At 40.2% G+C, this 15,104-nt stretch overlaps 1 pseudogene; it reads right to left on the reverse strand.

The window, feature by feature from the left end:
* Positions 1-14,165: 14,165 nt before the first annotated feature.
* On the reverse strand, positions 14,166-14,736 carry LOC125121344 (ubiquitin-40S ribosomal protein S27a-like; annotated as a pseudogene).
* Positions 14,737-15,104: the final 368 nt, after the last annotated feature.

A 15,104-nucleotide genomic window follows, 5' to 3' on the forward strand; every position in this document is an offset into this window, starting at 1 on the left:
CCTAACTCACTGAATGAGGTCAGGGATCGAACCCACATCCTCATGGATTCTAGTCAGGCTCCTTACTGCTGATCCACAGTGGGAACTCCAAGAACTTTTATTTCTAAGTATCTAAATAGGAGAGAAGACTAGGACCCCATGAGGAGTTCTAGGCTGGGAAGAAGACTGTGTTACTGGCAACGCTTGCCCTTTGGCTCTGTGTGGGGCTGACAGAGCTGAGCATGAAGACCTCTGGGCCCGAAAGCCCAGGGACATTTTGGCCGCAGGTTTGGGGCTAAGGGTGGAAGCCCTGTCTTTGGAAGAGCACAGGGGTGGCCCACACAAGGACCCAAATTGGCAATGGCCAATGACCTCGTAGAAGGAGTCAGCAAACTTTAAAATAAAGGTCCAGATAGTAAATATTTTGAGCTTTGTGGGCCACATGGTCTATGTTGGAAAGACTCAACTCTGCCCTTGTAACATACTTTGTTACATGTAACTTGTTATATGTAACAGCGTGAGCATAGCTGTGTTCCAGGAAAACTTTACAAATATAGTTAACTGGCTGGATTTGGCTTGGGGACCATGGTGTGATATCCCTGGTTTAGGAAATTCCCAGAAATAGAATTGCTAAATCCAAGTTCACACGCTTCTCTAGATTTCTCCAGGTGTTATCAAGTCACCCTCTAGAAAGGTTGTGTTGAATTCTTACCATTCATGCATTAAGGTACCTCTTTCCTTCCATAGTGCTCAATTCTTGGTATTTTTACTTTTTAAAGGAACCAAGGAAAATATGTGTGCTCTAATTTTGCATATGAAAAATGGGAAAAAATGTTAATTTTCTTTTCTCACCAAAGATCACAAAGCAAGCCATCGGCAAATTGATGACTAGAATCTGACTTTAAATTATACCGGTACATTGAATGTGGAGGATCTCTGCAATATGGAGATGGGCTGTGTGTGGGGAAGGTGCCAGCAACAAAGAGAGGGAGAGGCAGGGGAGGGTCACATGAATTGCAGTTGAAAATAACCTTTGCCTTCTTCATGATTGAATGGAGCATACGGCGGATCCAGTTATTCTCACCAGGGCTGCGTAGGATCCTTGTTACCAAGGAGCCATCTAAACGGAATCTTTGCAGACATTATGTGGCGTATGTGAGGGAGCTTTGTCAGAAATGTGCTGGCTTGAATTTGCATCCCCTCCCTTTACCACCTATCTGGCCAATAGGACCCAGGCACTGGAAAGAAGGATACTCCTAGAGGTTTCAGGCTAAACCCTTTAAACTATTCTAGGGTGGGAGACATATTGGCTTATTTGTTACAGTTCTCTTCTGTTTTCTGATTTTGCCAATGGGCAGCTTACACTAACCAGGGAGGTGTGATGTCAGCTGATAGAGTTAGTTCATTCTTTGGGACATAGATCTGATTTGTGTTAGAAATGGCAAGGGAAGAAGGAGGCAGAGACAGGAGCAATGAGATCTGAAGCAGGTTTGTCCACCAACAGAGTGGCCAGGAGCACTGAGCAGAGAGAACTCAGGCTCTCCACAACTTAGGGAGCAGCTAGTTAGTTTTATAGGAAAAGGGGTACTTTCTATTTTTAGCACATTCTATTGTTAGCACAGGTTCCTGACAGAGTAAAACAGGGAAGATGCAAGTTGTGTTACAATTTAACAGTTTCTCCAGCTCTTCTTGTCTTACAGCTTTGTGTTTCATTTTGTACAGTTACCACCTAAGGATTGGAGTTTTGGCTCTTTTTCACACAGCTGTGGAGTTTTAGATATACTCTCTCTGAGCTCCTTTCTTCTCTAAAATTGAGAACAGTAGCATCTCCCTCTGGAGGTGCTTGTAAATATTAATAGATAAGCACTCACAGGTAGAGTGTCTAGGCAAATGGGAAAGCTTTGTTGTCCAGTCCTAAGGCATTGCTCACAAGCCTGGGAATAACTTCTGGAGCACTGGGCATCCAGGGAGAGTGTAAGACCTGGGCTGTACTGATTAACCAGGCGTGGCCAGGTGGCCAAGGCTTGGCTGGATTATTGGGGTCCCTCAAATCACATTTCATAGGAGAGAACCTACATGGAGAGTAATTAGGAATTACTAATCAGGTATTGGGACCATCAGTCTAGTCCAGGAGAAACTGATTTTGCCCCCCAAAAGACTTTAAGTACTTATAATACCAGGTTATGTGTTTCATTCTTGACATATAGAAATGAACCAGGAATTAATCCTGGCCCTGAGGAGACTCACACCATACAGAGATACAGGAGAACTTGACATGAAACATTTTGGACATAGTCTGATAAAGGGTTTAATGGGGAAAATCATAGGATGCTACAGAGACAGAGAAAAAGTACCAAACCTAATAGTTAGGATAGCTGGGACTAAAACAGACTTCTCATAGGAGCACTTACAGAGTTTTCAGCCTTCTAGAATGAAGAAACGGCATATATGTGAGTGAGTGTGTTCATGTCACTGTGTGGGCATGTATGAGGGGTGGGGAAGAGAGAGAGCGAGAGAGAATGAGAATAAAGGCATTCAAGAGAGGGACTTCATGAGTGAAGGAATGGAACTGAATGGTACATATAAGGGATAGAAGTTTGGTGTTACACGAGATTTAAAGTGATAGTTGGGGTAATAGCAAAAAAATGAGGCTGGTCAAAGTCTCAAAATCTTTGGGAGCCATTGAAAGGTCCTGTGCTGGGCAGTGATAACGTCAAATTCACGCTTCAGTGCTGGGCATGATCCTTCAAAGATCCTGTTGGCTTCAGTGTGGGGCACGGATAAAGGGGCCAAACTAGAGGCAGAGATACTAGTTAGGAGACTGTTGCAATAGTTCATGTGCGAGATGGTGGTGCTGGAACTGGAGAAGTGTGGTGGAGAAGATAAAGGGAATTCCTTTAGTCAGTGTTGATTGGCAAACCCGGACTTCTGATTTGAGCTTTGGGGCTTAGTGGGACCATTCCCTGAAAATGGAATGGTGGAGGAGGTGGAGATGAAGCAGTTAGAGAGAACAAGAGAGACTTCAGTTAGGGGACTCTGGGCTAGAGTCAGATGCTCCGGCTTCTGACCAACCTTGCCATTGTCTATAGGAAAATCATGATCCTTCTTCAGCTTTAGCTTCTCCAGTTCTATCATGAGGGTACCAGACTCGAGACTAATTCCCAAACGTGTGTCTGTAGCCTCATAATTGTTGACTCTGATTTGGTAACTGTGGTGTGTACTCAAGGAATCAATATTGTCAAAAGCTTTCCAGGTGCCATTGCTGTCCAGCAGGCTTAGGGACCTGGGGATCAGGAAGCCCCCAAGGATTCTTATAAATCAGCACTTTTCCTCTAGTTTTTTCTCCTTCCTGCTGACTCTGCAGATGCATGCTGGCATCTGGCATTCCGTGTGGCCTCCACAGTGACTGCCACTGCATGCCAGTAACCACAGCTTGTCTCACTGCCGCCTCCGCACCCCTCCCCACCACCCCCACACAGGTTGGGCAGGAGGAAGAAGCCAAGATGATTGCCCCTCACACAAAGTGTGGCAACCCTCTGACATGCTTTTTTAAGGACATATGGTTAATCTCCCCACAGGGTGATCTGTAATAAATTGCTTCTGTGGTTCATTGGAATGGAGGGTTGGTTATTTTTTTTTTTTTTCCAAGTGGGGTAGTCAATGCAGAAAAGCAAAGCAAAGCAACCAACTTCTTTAAAATTAAAGTTTTGTAGACAGAGCACATTTAGACATTTTTATTCTTCCAGCTATGCTCAGAGAACACGTTGCTTACCTTCTCTTGGTGTTTGCACTGATCCCACTTCCTGCTACAGATGAGCTCAGCAGACACTGCATGGAGACACATGAGGAAAAATAATCCAACACATCTGAGAAATTCATTGGAGCTTGGCCGTCAATAGGGAGGCTTTAGGTGTTACTTCTTGCAACTTGCAAACAACATTAATTGCACGGAGGCCTCCAGGCTGGACCAAGAAGGGGATTCCCTTACACCACACATGAGAACTTTTGGCGGGAGTGAGACAACACAGGTCTTTCCCTCACTGCAAGACTGGGATCAGTTCCTGGCCCCCAAAACCAAAAGGGATGTGGGAATCTGGTGAGAATTGCAGAAGCCTGAAATATAAGACTTATGCGCAAGAATAAAAGGTAGCAGGCTTTTTCAGCCGGGAGGCACTGTGGAACGGCTTCATTATAACGTCCCTGCATATAGAAAGTTCTTAGGTCTCTGGTGAGGTAAGCCCACTGTTGCGGAAACCGCAAAAACCGTGGCAATGGAAGGAGACAAACAGCACTCGGAGATATGGAAAAGCAGGGTTTATTCAGCACCGGTGCGGGCTCAGAGGAGTCACCTCCAGAGTCTGAGCACCAGGTCTTTGTTCTCAGTAACTTTTATACACTACAACGCCTTGATTTTCCCATGTAAGCATCCCGGACCTCCCCCCATCCCCAAGCAGACAGTGTTCCTCCCTAAGAAACTGAGCAAGCAAGGTTACAGAAGCGGAGCTGATAAGCAATGCTGGGTACCTAATTAGCAGGGCTGCTGGCTTGGACAGAGAGCACACAGTTGTTACATTATTACAAGAAGGGTGGCATAGTGATGAGCACAGCTGGAAAGGCTTGCGGCTGCCTTCTTAGCCAAGGGGGGGCGGGGGGTTGTTCTTTAGTTAAAACTCCATTTCACCACTACTGGATCCCAAATGGTTCTGCAGCAGAAACCACATCTGATTTATTTTTTATTCTTTTCCATGGCGTCTAGTACAACATTTTGAATGAAATTGTAGTTGAGGGTGCTGACTTAGCATCTGTATTCCCAGGTCTCATTACAAAGCTTAACTTTGGGGTCTTTCAAACCTAGGTTTGAATTCCAGTTACACCAATTACAAACTATAACTTTGGATAAGACAGTTTAACTGTGTGTGTTGTAATTGTCTTACCTATAAAATGAGGTTAAAATCCTGAGCTCCTACAGTAGTTTTGAGGATGAAGAGAGCACGTGTGTATCTGATAAAATATTACTGGAAAGCCTGGTAAATTAATTATTAAGTGTTTGTTGAGTGAAGGACTGAATAAAGCTCTCAGAGCATTCAGGTTGGCTACAGAAGACAGGTAAATAGAGTGACTTGGAGCATTGATTTGTCTTGGACAGCACTGGCTTCAGCAGGTTGAGCAGATGTGCAAATGGATCCCTGATTGAAGGAACCAGGTGATCGCCTTCTAGCCTTGGGAGATCCTTAGCTCCATGGCTTGTGGCTACTTAGTATTGTGGTTGTGCACAAGCAGTGTGTGCATGCAGTGTGTGCATCATGTCAGTGATGTCTAATGTCTACTACCTTGTACTTTGCTCTTTCTGGAGACTTGGCTGCTACCTAATCAATCCATCTCTGCCTTTCCCTCTGTCCTGGAAATTGGAACACACCCTAGGTTTCAATGCATGTCAGAGAACACCCCACAGTGATTAGATTCCTTTTATAATCTGAGAACAGAAAAAGAAACAAATAGAAATTACTGTCTTCCTCCTATTGCTTACATTCTTGTGGCCAAGTCAGGCTTCCTCTTAGAAGCCTTCCTCAGCTATGGTTGTTATCATGTATCCACCCTACAATCCATTGATTTAAGAGGAATAGAGCATTACAGATGAAGTGACACTCTTTTTCCTCTGTTATCCTCCTCCCTTCCAGGCAATCACCAACATGAATTTTGCATCCCTATTTTCTATGTTCATTATGAAGTGTAATAATAAATAATATATAGTTGATATTTTAATTTTTTAATTAATTAATTATTTATTTTGCTTTTTACAGCTGCACTCGTGGCATATGGAGGTTCCCAGGCTAGGGGTCGAATCCGAGCTACAGCTGCCAACCTACACCACAGCCACAGCAACTCGGGATCCAAGCCATGACTGCAGCCTACACCATAGCTGACAGTAGCGCCAGATCCTTAACCCACTGAGCGAGGCTAGGGATCGAACCTGCATCCTCATGGACCCAAGTCGGGTTTGTTAACTGCTGAGCCATGAAAGGAACTCCTATAGTTGCTATTTAAAAAAAAAAAAACAAAAAACACTTTTTAATATAACGATTTCATGCTCACACTTTTTAACAGTTTGCATTCCCTCTTTTTCTACCCCATATTGCATTTTTTAGAGCTATTCCTATATTTATATATAGGTCTAATTAATTCATGTAGTTTTTTTATTATAGTACATTGTATGAATATCACAATGTATTTGCCTGTTTCCTGTTGATGGAAATTAAGGTTGCTTACAGCAATGTTAGAATGAACACCCAGGATACCCCGGTACATGTGAGCAAGCATTTCCCTAAAGTTGAATTGCTAAGTCATTGGTATGCACCTTACCCTCAGCCAATTTCTCTCCAAAGTGATTGTACTAATTTACACTCACACCAGCAGGCTATGAGAGTTCTGTTTTCTCATGTCTTTTCCAACAGTTGGTGTTGACAGACTCTGATGCCTGTCAAACTATTTGGTGTGAAATACTGTTTCCCTCTTGTTTTACTTTGCATTTCCTTTATCACTACTGAGGATAATCATCTTTTTATATGTTCACTGACTCTTCTGAATTGTCTGCTCCCATCATTTGGCCATTTTTTAAGCTGTATTTGTTGGTTTGTTTCAGCTGACATATCATTTCTCTACCTATTCAGGATTCTAATTTGTGTTGTTTTACACATTACAAATATCTTTTCTAAGCCTGACGTCTTTTTTCTTTCGTATGTTTTGTAGAGGAGAACAGTTAAATTTTTTTTTTTTTTTTAGAAAGGAGCCAGGACTGAACTTTTATTTATTTATTTATTTGTCTTTTTGCTATTTCTTTGGGCCGCTCCCGCGGCATATGGAGGTTCCCAGGCTAGGGGTCGAATCAGAGCTGTAGCTACCGGCCTACGCCAGAGCCACAGCAACGCGGGATCCGAGCCGCGTCTGCAACCTACACCACAGCTCACAGAAACACTGGATCCTTAGCCCACTGAGCAAGGCCAGGGACCGAACCCGCCACCTCATGGTTCCTAGTCGGATTCGTTAACCACTGCGCCACGACGGGAACTCCCCAGAACAGTTTAATTTTGATGTAGTTTTATCAGTGCTTTCCTGTAAACGACTGATTTTCCAAGAAATCTGGTTCTTATTGCCTCAGAAATTGTTATTTTAGATATTCTTCTAATTAAAAATGTTTTTTATGGTTTTATTTAATTATTTTCATGTGAGATGTGAGTTTCAGATGAAGTATCTTGTCATTTACTGTTTTCTTTTTCCTTTTATTCATTTATAATGCCACCTCTATCATAGGCCAGTTTCTTACATGTATTTAAGCTTATTTAAGGGATTCAAATTCTGTTCCATTGGACCTTTCTCCCTTTGTTCCAGTATTACTGTTTTCATTTCGATAGCTTGAAAAAATAAGCATCTTCAATAGATACATAGTTAAGTGCTTTTCATTGGCTAATCTTTGGTGTTTGCGTATCAAGATGGATTTTAGAATAAATGTGCAGAGTGGAAAGCAAAAATCACATTGAGATTTTATTTGAAATCTCATTGAATATATTAATGATTTGAATTGCATTAATAGCTTTGTGAATTTTAACATCACCCACCATTTTTTTCTCTTGTTTCTTAAGAACACTTTTTAATGTTCTCCACAAGGTTTTACACATATGCATTTTAAAATTTATGAGCAACTTTGGGGGTTTTTTTTGCTATTATGACTATATTTATATGTTATATTATTACTGATATGTATATATTTTTTGTATATTATTCAACCCTTCTGAAATCTCATAGTTGCTCCATTCATTGTTCATTTATAGCTTTTCTTGATTTACTCTACTGATAATCTTATAATCTCTAAATATATAATTATACTTCCAATTCTTATGCATTTTTCTTGTCTTGTTGCATAGTTAAGATATTCATTTGGTTAGTAATGGTGAATTATAGGGACTGTACTGTTGCCTTTTCTTGACTTTGATAGAAATGCTTCCAGATTTCATCATCAAGTTTTATATATGCAGGTTTTTGATAGCTATGTATTATAGAAGTTTCCTGATGTTAATAATTTGCTAAGAATTTTATCTTAAATAAATGTTGATTTTTATTGCAAACTTTACGTATCTATTAAGACATATGTTTTCTTTTAAATTGCTCAAATGCTGAATACCTTGATAGATTTTTTTCTTTCCTAGTGACATATACATGTCTTTCTGTGATAAATTTTAGTAGGCCATGATGCTTGTTGGTCAGGCTTAGAACAGTGCTAGTTTAATATGCTGGTCTTTTGATTAAGATTTTTAAAATTAAGATTTTTTCCAGCCTATTTTTTTTTCTTGTAGTTAAAAAAATTTTTTGAGGGAGATTTGTGTCTAGTGCTCTTATCTTTTCTGACATTCTAATTTCAATCTAAATAATTCTGTGCTACTAAATGCTTCCACCTCCTATTTTTCCCCATACATGCTGCAATTTAAAAGCTACATTCTATCTTGGTCTGCACTCTAATTGTATTACCTAAGTATTTATTTTTCCAAATGTAAATCAAATTGTTATTTTTTGATAACCATTTGCTGTGGCAGTTGTGCTCTCACAGTAGTAGGTGGGATTCTTAAGTAGGAAAAAACCTATATCTTTCATTTAGCTTACTCAGCTTAGCAATAGCTAATAGTGAAATCCCCAGATAAATCAAGGAACTATCTCAACCACCTTCCATAAAACCATCCATTGGTAATTATTAATTAAATTGGTATCTTCCTCTGTGCTAGACACTGTGCTCAGCACTTTGTATACATGATGTTATATAAAATTTACAAAAATCATACAGGACAGCTAGGTGCTATTCTCGGTTTAGAGGTAAGAAAACTTCAGTTTATGGGATTTAAATAACTGACTTATTTGTGTGTAGGTGCTAAGTGGTGACTTTCATCCTCTCCTATTCGATGCCACACCACATGCTTTTAACCATTTTGCTGCACTATGTCTACACCAAGGTTTAGAGACCCTAACACAATCCATGATAACTCCATGCCAGCACATAACAGAGTTCAACCTGTGGACTGAAAATAATGCACAACTTAGAGTTGAGAATTATGTTTGATTCAGCCAACTTGCTGAGGAACTAAGCCCAGGAGACAGCCTTTCAGATAGCTTGGAGGGACTATTCTGAAGAGGTAAGGGAAAAGCCAGGATATACAGGCGATCAAACAAACACACGCAGGTAGTCAAACATCAAGACATTACTGCTAATTAATCAATTTAGCTCTTTTTTTTTGTGAATGGGATGATGCAAGAGTGTGGACTCATTGAAATAATTCCTTTGATGTGTGCCTTAACTATCTAGGGCCAACATGTGTGTTTTTCTGCATCCTGAATCCCCTCATGGTGCATAGTTGGGGGCGGCTGCAGTGGCTGATGGCTCAATGGCCTCAACATCCTCTGTTTACTGACATGGCAGGCCATATTTTTCAGCCACAAACCCGGAACTGTCTCCTGGCTAACATACTCCTTATATCTTAGCTCTCTGATCAACAGATAAGAATTCTCTTCCAAGTGATACACGCTTTGTTTGTTTTGTCTTGTCATATGTCTCGTTTTCCTTTACTTCTTCTTGCACTACGTGGGAGAAATGCCTCGTCCTACTTTGACATCTTCTTTCTTCTATGTTCCTGACCTTATGTTGAGATTCCTCATTTCTAGTTTTTCTTATTAATGCTTATTTTTTAAAAAAACTTTTATACTAAACAGAAAGAAGTCAGGAAAGAATTAAAAAAGAAAAAAAAGTTGTCCTACATTGGACTGCTGTGTATCCAAGGCTGGAAGCCGATTGCCGGATTCCGGAACGCCCTGGGGTCCTGGTTGGTGGCTGAAGCTGAACGTCAGCACTCCAGTGAACTTACTTAGATGCTTCCTACCCTGGGCCTTTCTGACAGGCAGCGTGCCTCAACTTTGTCAGCGGGTAAGGGTTTCTTGGCCTGGCCAGGCGTTAAGACAGAACATGAAGACCCAGCTGCTTGCCCAGTGGTGAATGTTTTCCTGTTTTTGTAACCTACTTGCTGTCAACTCTCTCTTTTCCTTTATGATGTTTAATTGAAATCACAGCCTAATGAGGTCTGGCCAGTCTCTTTCCTTCAACTTGATGTTTACTGACAATGCATCTGAATAGGAGAGAACAATTTCTGGAGAAATGGAAAACTTCAAAGGCTATTAAATACTAAAGGCCACTAGAGATGAATTGTGTACATGATGCATTTTTCCCTCTTACACTTTAACAAATTATTTACCACTAAATCAGTGCTTCCTTCAACAATGATGATTTTTATTGGATAGTCTTGGAATGTCCCTGGAATTCAAGTCCAGCCAGTGAATCTAGATTTTTTTTTTTGGGGGGGGGGGAGGTTGAAGTTCAGGATCTATGATCTCACCTGAATTAGCTTCTGGAAGTATGCTTGGAAACGTTAAAATTTGTGCTTATATATTTCCCCTTTCTTTTTAGCCCAGTTCAGATGCCATGCCCCTACAAAATTTCCCTTAATTCCTAAATTGCTGTAGTAAGTCCATCATCTGCACAGCTAGAGAACTTGTGTTTGAACCACTTCATTTGTCCCTGTACAGTGAGATGCACCCCTGTGGAGAAAATGCTTTGCGTGTTGGAGCAGAGCAGGGATGTGTTTGCATTCCGGGACAGCTGTTTACCATCTGGGTGATTGTGACCTCTCAATATTTAATTTTCTGTAAAATGATAATATTTAAAAAATAATGCTGATGAGAATACCTGCTTCATCTGGTTGTTGGGAGAATTCAGTGAGGTCACACATGTGTTAGACTTGGTGCATAGGAGAGCGGTCCGTAACTATGATTCCCCATTTCTTTGAGTTTATCTCCACCATCACTAGTACATGTGAAGAACAGCATGTGTAGAAAGAATGAGTCTATCTTTCCATAACGCTAATGATGCAAGCTAAGAGATTTTCCTCAGGGAACTATGTCTCATCAACTGGCATACCTTTTTGCTAACACTTAGTCAACCTCGTAGGCTTTATTTGAAATAACCTTATAAAAATATCATTTTTTTTTTCATGTAGGGACTTCTTGAAAGTTACTTAGTGTTATTTTTTTAAGAAATTAAATACTCTTTCATAGTCACTTGGGAAATGCACCATTAAAGTGAGTCGTGTGGTTCTTTTGTGTAAAGTAGCCTTTCGGAAAGTGAATAATCCCTTGTAATTTATCATGCTTATATTCAGACAACAGTGCTCCCTAAAGACGTCCATATGCATCAAGAGTCTGTACAATCTTACATTTCAACAGTATCCATCTATTGTGTGGAATTTGTCTCCACATTTTGATGAATTAATGTAGAAATGAGTTGGGCATGTATTTAGATTCTCCACAGCACAAACATGTAAGGATTTATTTTTAGGAAGATTCCAGGAGCCAAGGGAAAGTGAGAAGAAAGGGAATACTTATTTAGCATCTGTATACTACACATTATGGTAAGCATTTTCACCAACATTATCACGGTTATTCCTCATCACAATGTTGGGAGAATCATTGTTCCCATTTTACTGGCCAGGAAAATTGGCAAGGTAGTCTATGCAAGAATTAAAGCCAGAATTTGAAATCAGCTCTTCCTGATGCCAAATACCTTTCTAACTCCCATAATGTACTTCTTCTTCAGTATAACATACTGAGTTGAGGCAGGAAGTAAAATCTAAGATTTGTGTGGTATTTACCTTATTTGGCAGGCACTTATAAAATATGCTGTGTGTTATCTTGGGACCTCATTTTTATTTGGGCATGCAACATGGACCTAAACCTTGGCTCTGAGGCTAGCTTCAGTGAGGTTTTGAAGGAGTTAATACTTTCCCTTTTTGATAGATGATGAAACGTGGACTACTGCTAGAAGCCACAAAGCTGAGTATTTATTAAACACGCTTATTTCCCTTTCATCTATTTGGCCAATGTTCCCAACCTTAATCTAATTTCCCCTAAAATTTTCCATGGAGCAGGATGGTGGCTCCAAATCCTGAAATGTTAAAGGAATCATTTAATGACCTGTGGTGAGTGACTGTGAACTCGTTCCAGAATTGCTAATGAGTATTTGGAGAAGACTCATGGGTACGCTCCAAGTCTCTCCAAAGTGATCCTGCTGGTTGCAGTCAAGGACTTTCTGGGGGTATTGGGAAGTTCTAGGTGACTCTTAATGGAGGCTATTTAGTTCAGTTTGAGAGTATGGTGCTTACAAGGCCAACGGCTTATCCCATTCTTGTGCTTATAGACTGTACTCTTCACTTGGGAGAGCCATCTAGCACATAAATGGCATAGGTTGCAAATAGGCAAAACAAAACAAAACAAAAAACCAAGTGGAGATGGCTTAGTGTGTACATTACATCTCTGTACTCATTTAGTCTGAATTTGCTAAGAGCTCATTTGGTACTAAACTCTTGGGATTCACGGCCGACTTGAACAAGGATTGTCATTAAGTCACAGACTATGGGGGATACATAAACAGATAATTATGTTATGATGCATACCATGCTAAAGGTAGGTACAGATAACATTTGAAAGATTAACAGAGGAAGAGTGTCAGTTTATAACAAGTGGAGTTTATTCAGTATAATAATCATGAGAATTATTATTATAACAGTGATTGTAATTATTATCAGTGGTCTCTTAGTGCTAATCCCACTGCTAACACTTGTACTTGAATTATTCTCTTCAACCCAACAACCTTGAGAGACTGCTGCTGCTGCTGATGAGGATAAGGAGTACAATATTCAACACTATTTTCAAGACACTGTGTTGGATCTTTTTAAATTTTTTAAAATTATTTTTATTTTTTCCATTATAGTTGCTTTACAGTGTTCTGTCAATTTCTACTGTATAATAAAGTAACCCAGTCTTTTTCTCATATTATCTTCCATCATGTTCCATCATAAGTGACTAGATATAGTTCCCTGTGCTATACGTAGCAGGATCTCATTGCTTATTCACTCCCAGTGCAATAGTTTGTATTAACCCCAGACTCCCAGTCCATCCCACTCCCTTCCTCTCCCCCTTGACAACCACAAGTCTGTTCTCCAAGTCCATGAGTTTCTTTTCTGTGTAGAGGTTCATTTGTGCCATATATTAGATTCCAGATGTAAGTGATGTCATATGGTGTTTGTCTTTACCTTTCTGACTTACTTCACTTAGTATGAGAGTCTCCAGTTCCATCCATGTTGCTGCTGTGTTGGATCTTTAAAGATACTATTGTATTGGATCAAGCCAGCAACTCTCGGGGTTAAATTTTTTTTTGACCATTTTGGGTAATAAAAACTTTCTGAGGTATTATTATCATCATTTTGGAAAGGAGCAATCTGATGTTAAAAGTCTCCATAAATTCCCTAAGAATATTCAATGCTGATAAGGAAATTTCAAAACCTGGGTTAAGGGACCCCACAGTTTATACTTTAAAGTATACTAAGCCAGACTGTCTTTTGGGAAGGGTAAACACTGAAGGGTAATAGGTAGGTAGAAAAAGAAAGGGAGAGGATTCCAGCAAGAGGAAATGATATGGAAGAAAATGGATACTGATATTTTTAAGAACATGGTAGAGGGGCTACTTTGTGAGAATGTATGGTCTAAGAAAGAAAACAGGAGGAGATAAAATCCAAAATATGGATTAGCATCAAATTGTAAAGGAATATATTTTGTATGTTATCTTATAGGCTTGTGATCCCAGGATAGGTTTTTTTAAGTTTTTTTTTTTTTTTTTTTTTTGGTCTTTTTGCTATTTCTTTGGGCCGCTCCCGCGGCATATGGAGGTTCCCAGGCTAGGGGTCGAATCGGAGCTGTAGCCGCCAGCCTATGCCAGAGCCACAGCAACGCGGGATCCGAGCCGCGTCTGCAACCTACACCACAGCTCACGGCAACGCCGGATCATTAACCCACTGAGCAAGGGCAGGGAACGAACCTGCAGCCTCATGGTTCCTAGTCGGATTCGTTAACCACCGCGCCACGACGGGAACTCCAAGAATTTTTTTAAGTTTTATTGAATTACAGTTGATTTACAACTTTGTGATAATTTCTGCTGTACAACAAAGTGATTCAGTTATACATATATGTGTGTGTGTGTGTGTATACATCCAATGATAGGTTTTAAGTAAGGGAGAAAAAACTGTTTTTTTTTTTTGTTTGTTTGTTAGTTCATGTCTTTTATTAACCAACATACAATTACTTGTCTTCTGGTTTGTTGAAACAATAGGTCAGGCAACATTTGCCACAATAACGCCTGTCAAAGTGGCTGGCCATAAAGACTCCAGCACCGCATTCAGCTGAAGGGCACTCCCGACGAAGACGACTGATTTTGCCGTCCTCGTCCACCTTATAGTGTTTCAGGACAGCCAGCTTAACCTTCTTTCTCTTATGCTTGTTCTTCTTGGGAGTGTGTAAGACTTCTTCTTCCTTTTCTTAGCACCACCACCAAGTCTCCAATGCAAGAAGAATGTTGTAGTCAGACAAAGTACGTCCATCTTCCAGTTGCTTGCCAGCAAAGATCAGTCTTTGCTGGTCAGGACGAATTCCTTCCTTATCCTGGAACTTAGCCTTTACATTTTCTATTGTATCCGAGGGTTCGACCTCGAGAGTGATGATCTTGCCCGTCAGCCTCTTCACAAATATCTGCATCTTGGCGGCGGTTCCACCGCAGATGGCGGATCCGAAAGCGAGAAAAAGATTTAAATCTGTGTTTTAAGACAGCAGATGCAACCCAAAATAAATAAAACTACTTGGTGTGAGTGGAGAAACACAGACTCTGGTGGGACTGTTCAGTTTTTGAAAATTCAGTGTAAAATGAATTGTCCTTTAACTCTGAAAATCCCACATGGTTCACAAGTACAGGCAAATAGCTTCTGTCACACAACACTCTCTGGGATTCTTTATCTCTATGGTTTGGATTAGTTTCCATGGTGGTTAATACTGACATATAGCATCCACAGGTCACAAGCATACTGAGTGGGATTGACATGAAATTGATGAAAATTGGTTGAAGAAATAAGGCTTTTTTTTTTTTTGTTATTTTCTACTTACTCAAATTATCACATCTGTAGTTGTATAATGATCATAACAATCTGATTTCA

The sequence above is a fragment of the Phacochoerus africanus genome, chromosome 2, assembly GCF_016906955.1.
Source record: "Phacochoerus africanus isolate WHEZ1 chromosome 2, ROS_Pafr_v1, whole genome shotgun sequence".
Lineage (NCBI taxonomy): Eukaryota > Metazoa > Chordata > Mammalia > Artiodactyla > Suidae > Phacochoerus > Phacochoerus africanus.